This window comes from Panthera tigris, chromosome A1 (genome assembly GCF_018350195.1).
Source record: "Panthera tigris isolate Pti1 chromosome A1, P.tigris_Pti1_mat1.1, whole genome shotgun sequence".
In the NCBI taxonomy this organism is placed as follows: Eukaryota; Metazoa; Chordata; class Mammalia; order Carnivora; family Felidae; genus Panthera; species Panthera tigris.
In genome coordinates this window covers 209,222,878-209,241,408 of record NC_056660.1, presented here as the reverse complement: position 1 = coordinate 209,241,408, position 18,531 = coordinate 209,222,878, and the positions used below count along the sequence as shown (strand labels likewise).

Below are 18,531 nucleotides of genomic sequence, written 5' to 3'. Positions count from 1 at the left end.
CTCCACAGCTTCCTGGGCGCACTTGGAAATTGGTGCTAAGTTTGAAACCCTAACTAGAAGGTTACCTCTTTGCCAGATCTGGATGGGTGTTCTCCTTCCACTTTGAGGCGATGAACAATTCCCCAAACATACTCTGACTTATAAAAACCCTTGTGATATGTGTGATTGTTCTTTCATAATTGCCATGACTTATTAAACCACCTTTATTATTTTAATAGTCTACCTGTTTTGGGCCCCTCACAGTACAACAGGTTATAGAAGTATTTAGCTACTTTGAAAGAGATTCCAATTGTTAGAGAAACATAGTTTCTGCTTTAACGGTTGGCATTTATCTCCTGCTTCACAGCAGTCATGGCAGAAGGCTGAAGCATTTTCTTCCAGAGTGACATAAAGCTATCAACATTCTATCAAGTTACGGACCTCACTGATAAGCATATTATTATATAGGTAAGTCAAATAACCCATAAAACTGTAAGTCAGCCCTTGAGAGAAATGGATTCTTTTAAAAAAAAGTTTTATAGTGAGAAATTTAAATATATATATATGTGTGTATATATATATATGTATATATATATGTGTGTATATATATATGTATATATGTATATATATACACACACATATATATGAATTATATATATGTGTGTGTATATATATATGTATATATGTACACACACATATATATATGAATAGGTAGAAAGAATAGCATAATAAGCCCTATGTGCCCATCACTTGGATTTAATCATTATCAATAATTTCAAAACATTTTTACATTTTGTTCAAACTGGACCCAAAGGTCTACACATGGTCTTTGGTTGATATGTCTCATAAGTCTTTTTCACTGTGTAGGATTCTGAGAGAAAATATTGCATGGGGATTAATATCTTACATTTACCCTGATTTATGTCTGATTTTTCAAGGAAGCCCCTAGACGCCTCCATTCTTCTTACGCTTGGATGTAAAGCTGGGGAGAAGGGGGAAAAGGAATGGTCAGCTGACCACAGAGGCTAAAACAGCCAGCCTTCTAGCCCTGGTGCTCCATTAGTGGACTGTGTAACCTTGAACTAGGTACTTAACATCTCTGAGTTTGTGTCTTCATTTGTCAAATGAAACAAATGTTTGGTAAACAATGCAAGAGGTTATTCAATATTTATTCTGTGAATATAAAGACTTGAGAAAATAAGGAGATTCCTGTTTTGTCTTTGGCTATAGCCTGAGGAGAAAGAAATAGATTTAAAACAAAAAATATGAGTAGGATTTGGGAGTGTATCTGAAAATCTAGGCCCTTGATTTTCCAACCTGGCTGAGCACTGTAATTACTCTGGGAATGTCATAGAGATTCCTGACTCCCAGCTGCAGTGTTGGAGGTACGGGTGGTGTCTGAAATATATATATATATGCATACACATATATATTTAAACATGGTTTATATTTTATATAAATATATGATTTTTTTAGATGGAATATTTATAAAGTCCTCTTGTCCAGGTAAACATGCATAACCTGCTTAAATAGTCTGCTTTGCTCATTCTTTCATTCATTATATCTCTCCTGAGGGCTGATGACACCAAAAACAAGAATGCTTTAAACTTAGTTTCCAGTGCCACAACATTAGGGAATAGGGACAATCCCCAGGGAGACTTACTGCCTGGTTCCTCTATGTCCCACTGTTGTGCATTATTGAGTCAGCCCTGGGCAGTGACCCTGTGGTTGATTACTTGAGTTACAGAGACTCCTGGGTTCTTACACAGCATATCGAGTCACATTTCTGCTCTGGGAGGAGACTCTGTTTTGACTCACCAATTTCCACTGGAAAAAAGCCAGGATAGCTGAAAGTATGTAATAGGAATATGTAAAATAATATCAGCTCTATCAGCTATAGTTAGAATCAGTTATAATAAGCCGTACCCTTATTTTTCAGAAACACTACCAAGTTAGTAGCTCATAATGGGCATATTATACTTTGCTTTTTGCTTGTAAATAAAAGCAAAGAGTCAGAGTGTAGAAAGTGAAGTCTGGTTGGGTCAAAAAACAAGTGAATAATATTTGGCATTTTTTACTTGCAATTTGATTAAAGATGAGTTAGAATTTCTAAGAAACTCGAGCTTATTCCCTTACCAACTCGCTGTGATGTCAAAAAGACGCCACTGTTGAATGGCATGTTACAGGTAAATAATTGATCTTCTCAACGACTGCGTTTGGGATGGATACTGGGAAAAATGATATTTTATGATTAGAACTTATAGCTCAGAAAGCATAGTGCTTGGTTAAATAATATGAATGGTCCTAAGTTTATAGGCGAGTTTTCTTTTTTCAGTTGAACCATATTTAAGAAGCAGGAACATATGCCTTGGACATTAGTATGCAAGTGAGTTATTTAATTAATAACCTGCCTTGTTTCAAAAGTGTTTATGATAGTGTATATCTACTCTTCGAAAGTGTTCAGAGTGCTTTGAATGACAAGTATAAGTAAAAAGCAGCAGTATTACATTTATCACTCTTATCTTTAAAGAATAGGATAAAAGACCCCTAACATGCAAACATGAAAACCATGAAGCCCTGGCCAGAGCCTCACTACAACCCCCAAAGCACTGCAGGGATTATTACATGGCCATTTTAGTTCAATACTCATGAACTAGTGTTACGACTTTAGAATTTCTATTGATTTTAAATAACAGATCCTCTGCTCCTTTATAACATTCCATGGTAGATTTTTTTTTTAAGATCACGCTTCCTTCCATCAAAGACATTGTGGACGAGAATGTAGAGTTTCAGGCTCTCACAATGGCTTATGTAACATGCTTATCATAAAGCTCATCAAGGCAGGCTTTTGTGGCTGTCTAGAGTTGTGTTACTCTAAGTCACTGTATGTTTTTAGCTCAAAGAATTTCTCAGGTAGCACAGTTGGCTGGATTCCCATAATTGCTATTTGTTAAAACATGGGAGATGCAAATGGCTGTATTAGAGGTTGTTCTGCTTGAACGCTTGTTCCTCTCTACGAATTGAGGAGGCGACACTGGCATAGCACCAAACTGCTTACCTATTCAAGGTGCTCACACTCTGAAATTGCCACCATTGATCTTTAATCCATTGAACATCAACATTCGGGTCTTGGTGATCAGAAATATTGCCTCACTCCATAAACATTGCCTTGGCATTTGAAGCAAAATTAATTTTGGCCCTTTCACAGATGAGCCTCAGATCTGGCTGCAACAGGGCTCCCTCTGGAGGTCAGCAGAGACCAAGGTCAGTTAGCAAAATAGCCTTGGCCTCAGCACAAAATAAACCCATGTCTTTAGAATGGGGTCTTGTATTAGTGAGCTCAGGAAATGCTTGTCTGTGTCTGAAGTTGTAGGAAAGTTACCTGATTATTCTCCTATGGGTGAAATTTGGTTGTTGCTATGTGCTGGTATTTAATCTCTGTAGCTGTACATTTTTTCTGTCTTTATAGCCAAAGTGAAAACAAGACAAAATAAAACCAAAGGGCAGAAAAATGCAGTTTTATTTTGTTTGTTTTAAGTGGCAAGGAAACTGGAGTACGGTGGTTCTGGTTCCATAATGTCCACCATCTGGGTAGGATCAAATGATCCTACAGAATCTGAATTCCACCTAAAAGTGTTTGAAGTATATGGGCATGGGGTCAATGGGTTTGCAGCAAAACTGAACTCTTTGAAGGTAAACACTCATTAACTGGGATCATTTCCAAAATAAAGCAAATTAACTTGCACCAGACCAAACTTTTGTTACTTGATATGAATTTACATTCACAGGAATAAAATAATCACCGAACTATGTTTTTCCCTCCCTACCTCCTTCATACCTTCCTTCTTCCATTAGTTTGTTTGTTGGTTCCTTCCTTCCATTCTTCTTTTTCCTTCTCTCTATTTCTCCTTTCACTCATTTTCTTTTATGTTAATTAAATGGAGTATAATGTATTATACTCCATAATATACGTCTGGAATCTGCTTCAAAATAATTTGAGTGAGGGAGATATGGAGGGTATAGACAAAATAAGACTTGCCATAAATTGTACTGTATTTTAACTAGTGGTTGTAGGGGAGAGGTGACTGAAGAAAACAAAGTCACTTCCCTTTCTTCAAATAAGGCTAAAATTTGAAAAATGTATTTTTTGTTCAGTAAAAATAGGAATAGAATCCCAATGTCCTAAGCCATAAAGGATCAGTTCCACTGAAAAGTGTACAGTGGGGACTCAAAATTTTAAAAACATTTGGGGACAGGGAAAATTGGCTTTCTGTTAATTGGCAAGCATTCCAGTGGGACTCTGTTTTTGTTGGGATGTATTATGTTGTGTGTACACATATATGGACCAGAGTCTCTGCTGAGTCTATAAGGTTTAGGAAAAAATGGTTGATAAAATCTTGGTTTTTGTCAATTTATCTCAATAAAAGCCTATTGGAATTCCCCACCCCCTGCTCATAAAAAAGACTTGCCATAAATTGATATTTATGAAAACTAAGTGAACACATGAGACATATTATTCCTTCATTTATATATTCCTACATATATATATTTTTAATTTCCATGATTAAAAATTTTAAATATAGTTACTTTTAGTGAACCTGATTGAAAGAATACAAGGAATGGGCAATGTGATTTATTAGGACGTGGAAAGAAGCTCTCCACATTTCTTTTCCTATTTCACTTTTTACTCTCTATATTATAAAACATATACAAAGATGGGAAATGTTAACATTCATACTGTATTTGTGGAGCAGCCCATGAATACAATTTATAAGCAAACAAACAAACCCACATTGGGCTACACTCAGAAACATCTGCTATTGACAAAGGGGCATGATCATTAAGCTCAGAGAGACCTCTGTGGCAGAGGAGAGCCACGTAAGGCTGGGCCTTACATGAAGATGCCACACTCATTTTTAAATAGGACGAGATGGTCATTTTACTCATTACTTCTCAACCGTACAGATGTTCCCTTCTACACCACTTAAAAAAATTTATTACTATTTTATTTTTAAACTTCCGATTAAAAAAGCAATTAGGTTGTGTGTTATGGGGCTGCTGTAACAAAGTATCATAAACTGATGGCTTATAAACAACTGAAATTCATTTCTCACAGTTCTGGAGCCTGGAAGTCCAAGATCAGGGTGCCAGCATGGTGGGGTTCTGGTGAGGGCTCTCTTCTGGCCTGCAGGCTGCTGACTTCTCACTGTGTCCTCACACAGTGGGAAGAAGGTGAGAAACCTCTCTGGAGTCCCTTTTATGAGGGCACTAATTCCATTCAGGAGGATTCCTTCCTCATGACCTAATCACCTCCTAGAGGCTCCACCTAGCACCATCATATTGGAGGTTACGATTTCAATATCTGAATTTGGGGTTGGGGAGGACACAAACATTCACTCTGGAACAGGTTGTATTTTCAAGAATGGGAGAGGTTTTAATATAAATTCAGCTCCTTGGCGGGGCATTGGAGAAAAGGTATCTAGGAACTCGTTACATTCCCACATATATGACTTCAGAGGCCTGCTCGTGATAGTCAATAAATATTGACTGTTGGACTACAACCACTTCTTGCCTCCCAAACCACACACACACACACACACACACACACACACACACTCCTTATCTCTCTGGTATTCATGACTGGCATGTGAGGATCAGGTTTTGTAGCTCAGACATTGATATGTAGCTTCAAATAACAACAGCACCTAGTGAGCTGTAGGGTGGGGACTCCCTGAAAAGTTGTGTCAGAACCAGGGCCACCAAAGCCACTCCTTTGTTGCACAGTGAGGACCCAAAGCGACTGAGGTTGAAGAAGATGGAAGGGTCAGAATACAGGATCCTGCTCATTGTCTCAGGGGCCCAGTTGGGTAAATCAAGAAAGAATCAACCTTCTACTTCTGATCTTTTAAATTGTTTCTCAATTCAGAGGAGCTTGAAGCTCTCCCAGGAACTCTGCAGTCTACCTAGACTTAAGTGTTATTGGTACAATTAAATAAAACTCCTGGTATGTTTTCTTGTATATTACATACATCAGCTGCCAGCAAACATACACTTCTTCACCGTCAGCTTTCCAAAGTAAGCCCATGTAGATAATCAATCCTAAAAAACATTTAAAGAAGACAATAGAGAAAGGAACTTTTAAACTTACTTACAAAAAAGACTAATTAAAATAACAAGCTGAGCACACACTTCAAAATCCATTCAGAAAATATGAAAAGTCATACAAAGGGGTAAGTAAAAAATATAGGTGATGCTCATTAAAGTGTCACCTTTATGTACATGCCATCGTTGGATGAAAAATTATGAGGACTTCTAAGAAGATTTAAAAAGGGGGGGGGGTGGTGGAATCTGAACAATAGAGTGGAATAAACCATAGTAAGAGAAATCTGGCATCAATAAAGATGAGCAACACGGACAACCAGCATGTATTAACGAGAAAACTGCATGTGGAAGAGTAATGTTTACCCACAGGATGAATCCTGATAATTTAAGAATGTAGGTTATCTGCTTGGAAAAGTCTTCTAAACAGGGCCCAGAAAGAGAAGTAGAGCTGAAAGTAACCTAAGACCGTCCCCTTTCCCCTTCCACCCAGAAAGAGACTGGAAAGAAATGTACTGAAGCCTTCCATAGCCAAAGTCCTCCTTTGTGGTAATTGGAGGATATCTTCAGGCTGCCTGTCTGCTTTATATCCATGAACCCAAAAGACTGTCACTACAACCAGGGCACTTATACAAAGCATGCAGTCAACCCCTAGGAGAAGTCTGCTGGGGAAAAACGACTCACACACCTACAGAGGAAAATCATGCTAAGTCTCCATACAAGTCAACCTAAACCTTCACTCATAAATGGGACTGACCAATGTAAGATCATTAGATATTTGAGGAAAACCAATAAAAGTAAGGAAAAGGACCAGATGAGCAAACAGAATAGATGACCTTGGAAAAACGAAATAGAATTAATGCAGGAAATGAAAGAGAACTTAAAAAAATAATTTGTTAGTGTCCTTAGAACAGAAAGGATATTACGTCCATAATATATGAACAGGTTGCCATCACAAACTGAGTTGCCAGGACACTAGAAAAATTCTTGGTAATTAAAAATATGATTGCCCAAAAAACCCCACACCTCAATTAAAAAGTGAACTAAATAATGAACCTGATTAAAGATAGATAGAATTAGTCATAAAGAAGATAAAGTAACGGAAATTTCGAGAACATAGAGCAAAATGACAAAAAATTTTGAACAAGTTGAAACATGAAAAGTCTGTTTAGGAGGTCCATGTACTCCTCTGCTGACTAGCTGTGACCTTGGGCAAATTGCATAACGCTAACACCCAGTGTTAAGTGTGTGTTTACTGTTTTCCAGCACTGTTTTAAGTCCTTACACATGTTAACCCATCTAATCCCCTCGGCAGTCCTCTGTAGGCTGTCCTTCCATTTGCCATCATCTACTACTACATCCTTGATTTGAGGAGCTGGATGTTCTGTAGTACTTTCACCTGATAAATTAATTTCTGTATAAAGTACCAAATAAGGGACATAGAGAGTCCACAACCTACCATTCATCCTCTCTTTTCAAATATTGGCCAGGGATCCCCTCTCTGCCTCCCTGCAAATACTGTTGCATCTGTGGTAGAGTCAAAACACACAAGCAGCCAGTCATAAAGCCAAGAAGTGTTGGAGGCAAGAAGCCATGCCAAAGAGGCAGTGGTGATGTGTGGACATGTGGTTTTTCCCTAAACAGGGCTTCAAATAATATTGAATTAACAAGCAACCTTAAAAAAAAAAGAGAGACCTGTAGATTTTATACAAAATTCTAAATTTCAGGTTCTTGTGACAAAACTGGAAGGTTTGGTCCCTCTTCAAAAAAGGTAATGACTGTGTTAGTTAGGATAGACTGTTGTAATAACTAGCCTCTAAGGGCGCCTGGGTGGCTCAGTCAGTTAAACCTCTGACTTCGGCTCAGGTCATGATCTCACGGTTTGTGAGTTCGAGCCCTACGTCGTGCTCTGTGCTGACAGCTCAGACCTGGAGCCTGCTTTAGATTCTGTGTCTCCCACTCTCTCTGCCCCTCCCTCACTTGTGCTCTGTCTCTCTGTCTCTCAAAAAAAATAAACATTAAGAAAATTTTTTAATAACAATAAATAGACTCTAAAATGCAGTGCCTCAAAGAAGATAGAATTTTTTCTTTTATAATAGTCCAGTGATGATCAAGAGGTCCAGACTAGGTAGGTGGCTTTCCCTGAGATCATCCAGGATCTCTGGTGGCTTCTATTTTGTTGTTCCAGAAGAAACATTTTCATTTACCATCTTTGATTTTAGAAAAGACTACTTTCACAAGAAAACAAATCCCTTGCCTTCTATACGTATTCCAATATCGAATGAATCAAGGCCAATTTAAAATCTCCTGCACCTTGAAGATGATGGATAGATATTGCAAAGCACTTTTATAAAGCACTGGTTTGAAAATGATAAAGATGTGACAAAACAAAACAAAAACTAACAAAACTTCTCTACAGACCATTATACATGACCTATAATGATGTGGATGGTACTAACAAAGAGAGAAAATATGCAATGCTCCTTCTTCATTAGTACAGGAGTACCAATTAAGTATCTGTATTTAACTGCAAAGTCAATCACCTTGTCCCTTCATTTTTCATTCGCTCTGTAGCAGACATAGTTGAATGCCTGCCCAGCAGCGATTTCCTCCCTCCTTGATGTTGACAGAACTCTGACATTGTGCAGCTATGTGCTTCAGGAGAGGCGGGCCTCATCCCTGTCATCACGGATTGGTCTAAATCATCACGTAGACCCCACTCTCCTTGCATTAAAGATTTCCAAGAAAATAATTTGTATCATGTCACATGGCTTTTACAACAAACAGGAAAAGTACTGAGAAAAACCGCCTGGGTGGCTCAGTCGGTTCAGCAGTTGACTTCAGCTCCGGTCATGATCTTGTGGTTCATGAGTTGGAGCCCCCACATCGGGCTCTCTGCTGTCAGCACAGAGCCCCCTTCGGATCCTCTGTCTCCCTCTCTCTCTGTCCCTTCCCCAGTTGCACACGCACACACACTCTCTCTTTCTCTCTGTCAAAAAAATAAACATTAAAAAAAAATGAAGTATTTAGTATCATAATTTCCAGGAGAGAGAGAAGTCATTCCATCAACACTGACTGGCTCGGTGCCATCCCTGCAGCTGCCTCACCTTCCACTCTAACAATGCTCAGAGCAGCAGGACACTTGTCTTTGGAAACCACACTTTGCCAATATCAACACAATACTTGCTCGGCTCCACCTTTCTGCATCTCCCTTCCTCTTCTTAATATTGCACTGAGTAGTCACTGGTACAGGAATCTGTAGCCAACAAAGACACATCAGGGCTTTTCATACTCTGTGCTCTCTCCCTGAGCTGCTCTTCCTCTTGCCTCCTCATTTTTCAAGCATCAACATCAAGTGTCTTCTGGGTGAAAGATTCCGTGGCCCCACCGTCTTCAGGATAGAGTCAACCATACTCTCTTCTGGGCTGGACCTATATGTCGGCTATATTTCTCTTATTGTATAATGCGTATTTCCTGATAATTCTCCATACACATGTTTCTTCCCACTAAGATATGAGTGAATTGGGCTGAATATATGGTACTTTTAAATAGGAATAAAAGGCAGAAAGGAAAGGAGATGATAAGAAAAAAGAGAGGGAAAGATGGAGGAAGGGAAGAAAGAGAAGTGTTATGGTTTCTTTCTTTTTTCTCAATGAGACCATGATGAAATAACCAACTTGTGTCATGTTTAGATCCTAGCAGATGGTTCCCCAAACTGGGAAAATTTCTGCTCCATTCATGGTTAAGAAACAAAATGGAAAACACTGAAGCCAATTTTTAAAAATATTTATTTGGGGGGTGCCTGGGTGGCTCAGTTGGTTAAGCGTCCAACCTCGGCTCAGGTCATGATCTCACAGTCTGTGAGTTCGAGCCCCGCGTCGGGCTCTGTGCTGACAGCTCAGAGCCTGGAGCCTGTTTCGGATTCTGTGACTCCCTCTCTCTCTGACCTTCCCCCATTCATGCTCTGTCTCTCTCTGTCTCAAAAGTAAATAAACATTAAAAAAAATAAAAAAATATTTATTTGGGAAACATAGATTCATTAAGTGATTGACATCCATAATAAATAGAAAGAATAAAGTGCTACTGACCTAAGAACCAAAGACAGGCTTTTATACCATTAAATGAGATCAAGATCATAACATTGGAAGGTCTCTGAAATCAGGCAGGCCTGCTGGAATCTGGGCTTCACCCTGTGCTAACCGTATGACCTTGAGCAACTTCCCATCTTCTAGCTTCCAGTTCTGCATCACACAAAATGAGTACAATAACACCGATCTTATATGATTAATATGCAGTTTGCATTAAATGAGATAACTGTACCTAGCTCAATGCTGGGCACAAGCCAATTAGATGTTTAGATGTCAGCATCTTTTTATACATGGAAAGTACTGACTAGAATATATATATTTCTTACCATGAATATATACATAATGTTCTGGTTTGTTTAGGATGAGTCAAGTCTCTATAGAATGACCATTCTTGGACAAATTGATAAATTTGAGTTACCTAATTTGAGGCCTGTGGAATGCAGGGGTCTCAACAAGAGAACATCAAGATGTTCTGTGGACAGGGAACATGTCTAGTTCAACTTTGGGTCCCAAGAATGGAGCACAGAGCCTGGCACACCCTAGATGGCAATGAGTTTCATTGGAAGAACGAATTCATGAAATCACTCTCAAGGTCTCATCTGAGCCATATTGCTAAAATTTATATCAACATAAGATCCCAGAACTCCTGGCAGGATCTTTCTTTGTAAGATGTTTTTAAAACCTGCATAACATCAAACAGAAAAGAAGTAGGGTTTCATTCTTCCTTGACTTTCCTCGCATTGCCATTTTCTCTCAGTGCAAGGAAACCTTTTTCAGCTCCATGGCTGAGAAACAGCCAACCTTTCAGCTGTAAGAATTTTCCAGATGCATGCGAGAGCTTCATTAGAAACCTTCTCCACTCTCACCCTCAAAAAACCCCCAAAACACAAACCAATAAGCAAACCAACAAGCCAACAAACAAACAAAAACAGATATTTTTCTTTCTCTTTTTCCCGACCCTGTTATTATGGGTTGTGAACTGCAATGTTTAAAATTACATCATTCTTATGATTTATGAAGTTCTAAATAAAATACTGTTTACAAATGCACAAAGCACAAAAGATGTTAACTAGATATGATGGAAAGATGGAGATAGCTGCCCAGTCTGAACTGAAGAAGAGCACCCCACTGGGAGTCAGCTAACATGATTTATTTTGTCAGCATTTGGCAGACCCAGTAAATTACAAACATAGCAGATACCAAGTGGAATTATCTACAATGCATTTCAGAGGGCCAGCTGTGCTTGGTATAAGAAATAATATTTCATTTAAGGGAATTAGTATTATGAAATAGAGTTAAGTATGTAAGTGGGAGCTGTCTAAAAATTATTTTATAAAAATACTTGGTTTTCCCTCTTTGAAGCTCATTTGAAACAAACTTTATAAACTTCATTTTGAGTTTAAAAGGAGGCAAGCATTTTGTAGTTTAAAGACACTAAGACTGACAGAAAATTAAGATACCTGAATTGTCTAGCAGTACACGGCAGAGATTTCTGAAAGTCTTTGTGTGGTTTGGGAAGCTGGTTCACAGCCTGGAGTCAGCCTGGTGTTATACCCGCGGGCAAAAAGAAGTCATTAAAGTCATGAAAAAAGTGATGTCCTCCAACCTGCAATGTGGCATAAAGCCTAGTTCACCACAGCCAGCTGGTGAACAGTCCTGGGATGATTTCAGAATGGCAATCTACACGTCTTACTTTCTTCCCTTTGCTATGAACTCCTTCCTGGGTCAGAGACCGGACACAAGGACAGATGTGTAGGCTCAGCGAGGACCAGTCAGGCGTGAGACAAAAACAATGGAGTGACTCAGAAGTGAACTAGACGCCTCACTCCACCGCTAGAGGGTGGTGTGCAGAGTGATACAAGAGAAAGACTGGGGAGACTTAAAGAGATCTTGGAGTGTTAGAGTTGGAAGCCTTGTTCTTTCCACATCCTCACACTCTTGAGAAAGGGGAGCACTTGCCATGGTTTCCTATAAAGAGGATCCCCAGAGAATTGCCTGTGAAGTTCAGGGATACATCTGAACATAGACACTGGTACCAGCAGAACCCGTGGGCACGTCCAGAGCTGCCAGGGCACGGGCAGAAGACACCAGCGGGCTTTGGACACAAGCAGTGGGATCAGAAAGAGGGCAGAACAAGCCAGGAATGGCCACAAATTACCCCCCAGTGTTCCACAGAGCCAAGACGGTTCTAATAGGGAGTCTAAGCTTCCCAGGGCCCCGGAGGTCCAATAAGATGGTTGGAAGCACAGGTCAGCTGGCTCCGCAAATCCTCTTTGCCCAGACACACAGGAAGCAAAGGTTCCAGGACCACGCTTAGTCTCGGCAAGAGGGACTCCCGTCCTGGACCCCATCTTTACAGGGCTCTGCTGATCACCAACAAGTGCGTTTGCTGAAGAATACATGGTGCTGCTGCCACCCAGGATCCAAGGTCAGAGGCGGCACAGACCAACGTAAAACCCTAAATATTTGCTCTCCGACTGACACTATTCGGGCCCCAGGGAAAGCTTCTCCATTCCCTTAGATCCTCTAAACAAAAGGCAATTGTGTCCAAAGCCCAGAGTTTTGTGGACTGCGCTTGTGTCGATGCTGCTTGGGAGCATGGGGAGGATTTCAGCCATGTATTTGGTGACAACACTTTGGGGAGGAAAAAGCCAAATTAATTAACTTGTAAATCCTTCCTCTCAAATAGTGTGAATTCAGAAGTGTCTTTTATAATGAAAGAGCAATTCCCTTATGGTGCCAACTGTCCGTTTTCTTTGTTCCCTTTATTTTATTTTTTGTACTTGCAGAGGTGCTCATGCATTTGCCCACTATTTTCTTTTTTTTTTTTTTGAATGAAAAATAAAATACATATATATATATATATATATATATGCATATACAGTTAATGGATCACGTTTCCTGAAAATACTACATTCAATTAAGTCACAATTACTCAGAAAAACCAAAGAGATATAACTGGCTTATTTATTTATTTTTAAGCATCCCATTTTTATTTATTTTATTTTTATTATTATTTTCTTATATAATTATTGTCAAATTGGTTTCCATACACTACCCAGTGCTCACGATTTTCCACAGTTAACCTGGTATCTGAGAATTAGCTACAGTATTATTCATATTATCCTTACGTGCATGTATAGTGTAGGTCTAGTGTAACAGGCATGAAGCGCAATCGCTTTCCTTTATATTGGCAATTTCATGGGCATTCAATGCTAGAATTACAAATAGTTCTGTTTCTATAAAAATATTTACTAAGAATTAAAATTTTGAAATTTATAGTGTCAATGAATCACTTTGCTATAAAATTTTGTGACAAAATGAATTGATATTCATTGTACTGTGTAGTTTGCCGTTTAATCTTAATAGATAATTTAAATATTTAAAAAAAATTTTTAAGTTGACTTATTTTTTCGAGAGAGACAGAGAGAGTGAGCGGGGGAGGGGCAGAGAGAGAGGGAGGGAGGGAATCCCAAGCAGGCTCTGCACTGTCAGCATGGAGCCTATGTGGGGCTCAAACACACAAACCGCGAGATCATGACCTGAGCCGAAACCAAGAGTTGGACGCCTAACCCACTGAGCCACCCAGGCGTCCCAATGATTTTAAATATTTTAGAAGAAATCTTACTTAACAATCTAGGCAAAACAATTTTATTTGTTTACACTTACTTTAAATTTTCTTAAAACCTTACCCAAATTTTATAGTTTGGATATAGTTACAGTTTACTTTTTAATTCATGTGTTCATTAGTGAACACAAGAAAACAAGTTATATATGAAAATTTTGATTATATCACCAAAATTAGTGACTTTACTTGAAATGATGGCCAAAAATTTGGATTCCAGGAAACCAATATATACTAATTTCTGAACTATTACTCATCCAAACATTGCCATCCCATCAAGAGAATGCTCTGGCATGTGCAATACAAATTAAACTCAGTTGTAGTCAAGTGATATTTTGCTAACTCTCAGCTTTATATATATTTTTCTGATGTGTCCTTACAAAGTATATATTTCAAGTTAGGAGGATAGAACATATTTCATTTAGCAATTTATTGATCTGATTTATAACTTTTAAATATATAGACTTAAGATATGTGGACCTCCTTTTGCCTCGAGCCCTAAAAAGGTTGGGTAATTGGGGTGCCTGGGTGGCTCAGTTTGTTGGGCATCCAACTTTGGCTCAGGTCATGATCTCACCGTTCATGAATTCAAGCCCTGCATCGGGCCCTGTGCTGACAGCTTGGAGCCTGGAGCCTGCTTCAGATTCTGTGTCTCCCTCTCTTTCTGCCCCATCCCCACTCACACACTGTCTCCCTCCATCTCAAAAGTAAATAAACATTAAAAAAAAAAAAAAAAAAGGTTGGGTAGTCATGAAGGAACCCCACAAGCAGAGATTCAGCGTAGACCAGCACTCTGGGGATAAAGCAGAAGTGAATCTGGGGATAAAGCTAGGAATATTCAGGGATTGCGGAGCCAACAATAAGATGCCCACAACCAGATGGGGTGATGACATTGGCAGTTGGAATCAGCTCTTCAGTTTTCTGCCCTACCGGTCTGTTACCAGTCAGCTCACTCACCCTGACTTCATCTCCCTGCTGCTTTCACAAAAGTCAAGCATGACATTTCTTCCCTGGAAATTCAGTAAGAGTAGGGAGTAAAGGCAGCTTGGAGAAAGGATTTTGAACTGGATAGTGATTGAAATGGTTTGACCTGAATATGATTACAGATACACTAAATTAGACAGATGCTTACCTAATTACACTGAATTATATTCTCCTCCTGCAGAACAGAAATAGAGGCTTGGAAAAGGAAAATGGGCACCAATACCAAAATAAAGGGAGTTTCACATCTGCTAACATCTGACTTGGCATTTTTCTAATGCATAACTCTTACTGGTAGCATCTTGCTGGAGAATAGGACACCTTTTGAATGGGAGAGACTAACAAAGGTAAAAAGATGGGGATTATTAATTTCTTGGCTTGACACAGGAATTTGTAACCCGAGCTATATGATGAAATTCCTGAAGAGCTCTACAAATATTCAAATTTCCTTCCCCACTTCAGAGTAATTGAGGCTGAATTTCTGGGTATAGGGTTTAGTATCTGTATATTATAAAAACAACTCAAAGGAGCACCTGGGTGGTTCAGTTGGTGGAGCATCCGACTTCGGCTCAAGTCATGATCTTGAGGTTTGTGAGTTCTAGCCCCATATCGGGGTCGCTGCTGTCGGCCTGTCAGCAGACAGCCCACTTCAGATCCTCTGCACCCCCCTGTCCCTCCCCCGCTTGCACTCTCCCAATAAATAAATAAATATTAAAAAGAAAAAATAAACACAACTCAAGTGATTCTAGAGAGCAGCCAGGGCTATATTCCATAGGGCAGGTATCTTCCCAGTCAGTTCTTTGTGTCTTTGTTCCCAAATCTTGGCAGATTCACCAGTTAATGCTATACTGTTTCTTCTATCCCTGTCTAGGTTGTCATGGTCCAAAATCCTGCCAACTGATTAGGTCCCGTGCCTCAGGTGCCTTGCGTATCAGCTTATTTACAGTGTGTGTGACAGCCACATCACTGACTTGGGGAAATTAGCCTGTGTCAAAGCCAATTAGTCTCACTGTTTCCACTTTAATGAACCAGATCAATTAAGAAGAGGGCTACACTGGAAAATTCCTGGGCCAGCCAGACCAGCAGTCCTTAGGTACTATGTGGTTAGACATCAAATTCATTCATTCATTCATTCATTCATTCAATAAGCATATACTGAGCAGCAGCTATGTTCTGGATATTGGAAACAAAATGTTTAATGAAGATACACTCTCAACATTCAAAGAGCTCACAGTTTTTTATTTGCCACCTTAGAAATCAAGGGGCACCTGGGTGGCTCAGTTGGTTAAGCATCTGACTCTTGATTTCCGCTCAGGTCATGATCTCATGGTTCTTGAGATCAAGCCAAGATCTTGTTGGGCTTTGTGCTAACAGTGCGACACTGTGGAGCCTGCTTGGGATTCTCTCTCTTCCTTGCTCTCTGCCCCTCCCCTGCTTGCTTGTGTGCATGCAAAATAAATAAACATTTTTAAAAAATCAATTATTCCCCAGCCATCTGAAGTTCACCTGTTTTTAGTCCCAAAATTTACCACTCCTTTCCAGACATTAGAATTTGATAAGCCAGTATTTTTTTTAGTTGGAAGATAAGCAAGTTTTAATTTTACAAGGTAAAAAACAAAAGCAAATGAAAGTCTTTTTAACACACAAAAGTAGCAAATATATATCTTAGCATAAGGAACTGACATTTAAATGAAAAAAATTAGCTTCATCAAGAACTCTACACTATTCTTTTTTCCCTCATTTTGCTACCTCCCAATAATCTCTCTCTCTTTTTGTTAAATGTTTATTTATTTTTGATACAGAGACAGAGCATGAGCAGGGGAGGGGCAGAGAGAGACACACACACAGAATGGGAAGCCGGGTCTAGGCTCTGAGCTGTCAGCACAGAGCCTGACACAGGGCTCGGGCCCATGAACCATGAGAGCAAAACCTGAGCTAAAGTCAGATGCTTAACTGACTGAGCCACCCAGGGGCCCCCCAGTAATCTCTTTCTATAAGATTTATTTAAAACCAAGTTTTCCTTTCTTTATTTCTTTCTTTTTCTTTCTTTCCTTCCTTCCTTCCTTCCTTCTTTCCTCCCCCCCCCCCTTCTTTCCTAATAGTGAATAGTATCTATGAAGAAGTATATTCTTCTCCAAATAAACATGCTGGAAACTGAATTACACTTCTGGCTGAGGTGGGGTAACAGGACCAGATTTACATTTCCACATTAAACAATCAATAAGTGAAGAAAATATATGAAACAATGGTTTTCAAGACACGGGATATCATGAAATGAAGAATATCAACTTCTGAAAGAAAGGAGACAAATGAGGTGAGTCCTGTGATTATCCCAGCATACTGTCTTACGAGGGATTCCAGGCTGTAGTGCAAGAAAGGGGAACACAAGTGGAGCCTGGGTGATTCCCTGACTTGAGGCGGAGCTATAAGTGTGCAGTGAACAAGATAGCTAGAGGTCACAGGAAAAACTACTGGAGAGAAAAAGAGCTTTCTAGACAGAGATACCTGATGATCTGCAGAGTTTCCCTTGAATTTTCACTTGAGTGCTAGCTAGCAAATTCATGTGAGGACACTGCCTTAGGCCAGGGACAGAATCTCCTGGAAAGCTAGAGAAAGAGTACCAAGCACCCATACAGAGACAGAATAGTGTTTGCACCCAGAATTCACACTGGGAACCTCATGATTCACAAAGCAGTAGGTAGAGTACTCAGAAAGGTGTCATCTTGGTAGTGGGGAATAATCAGCCCTATACTGAGGACCGTTCTGATCTTACTTAATAAATCATAAAAGCAAGACCCCCCAAAATCAAACTGTTTTCACAAAATGTAACCGCGCCCTGGAACAAAGTACAAAATATGTATAGAAATGTAGAGCACACGCTTCGGCAGCACATATACTAAAATTGGAACGATACAGAGAAGATTAGCATGGCTCCTGCGCAAGGATGACATGCAAATTCGTGAAGTGTTCCATATTCTTTTTTCACTCTTAAGTGGATCCTGAGAAACTTAACAGGAACCCATGGGGGAGGGGAAGGAAAAAAAAAAAAAGAGGTTAGAGTGGGAGAGAGCCAAAGCATAAGAGACTCTTAAAAACTGAGAACAAACTGAGGGTTGATGGGGGGTGGGAGGGAGGGGAGGGTGGGTGATGGGTATTGAGGAGGGCACCTTTTGGGATGAGCACTGGGTGTTGTATGGAAACCAATTTGACAATAAATTTCATATATTAAAAAAAAAAAAGAAATGTAGAGCACATATCAAGGTAAAACTCACAATGACTGGCATCCAATAAAAAATTACCAGGGGAGTACCTGGGTCGCTCAGTCAGGTAAGCATTTGACTCTTGATCTGAGCTCAGGTCATGATCTCACAGTTCGTGGGATAGAGCCCTGCATGGGGCTCTGCACTGACAGTGCAAAGCCTGCTTGGGCTTCTCTGTCTCCCCCCTCTCTCACCCTTCCCCAATCACACTTGCTCTCTCTGTCTCAGTAAATATATAAACTTAAAAAAAAATTTAATGTCCACTCTCACCACTGTTGTTTAACATAGTGTTGGAAGTGCTAGCATCAGCAGACAACAAAAGGAAATCAAAGGCATCCAAATTGGCAAAGATGAAGTCAAGCTTTCACTTTTTGCAGATGACATGATATTATACATGGAAAATCCGATAGACTCCACCAAAAGTCTGCTAGAACTGATACATGAATTTAGCAAAGTTGCAGGATACAAAATCAATGTACAGAAATCAGTTGCATTCTTA

The 18,531-nt window shown here is 39.6% G+C and overlaps 1 non-coding gene across 1 annotated transcript; it reads left to right on the top strand.

Annotated features, from left to right (window-relative positions):
- Positions 1 to 17,648: 17,648 nt before the first annotated feature.
- Positions 17,649 to 17,751, top strand: LOC122232019. The gene has a single exon (XR_006209336.1). It is a non-coding gene; the product is annotated as a U6 spliceosomal RNA (small nuclear RNA).
- The last annotated feature ends 780 nt before the right edge of the window (positions 17,752 to 18,531 follow it).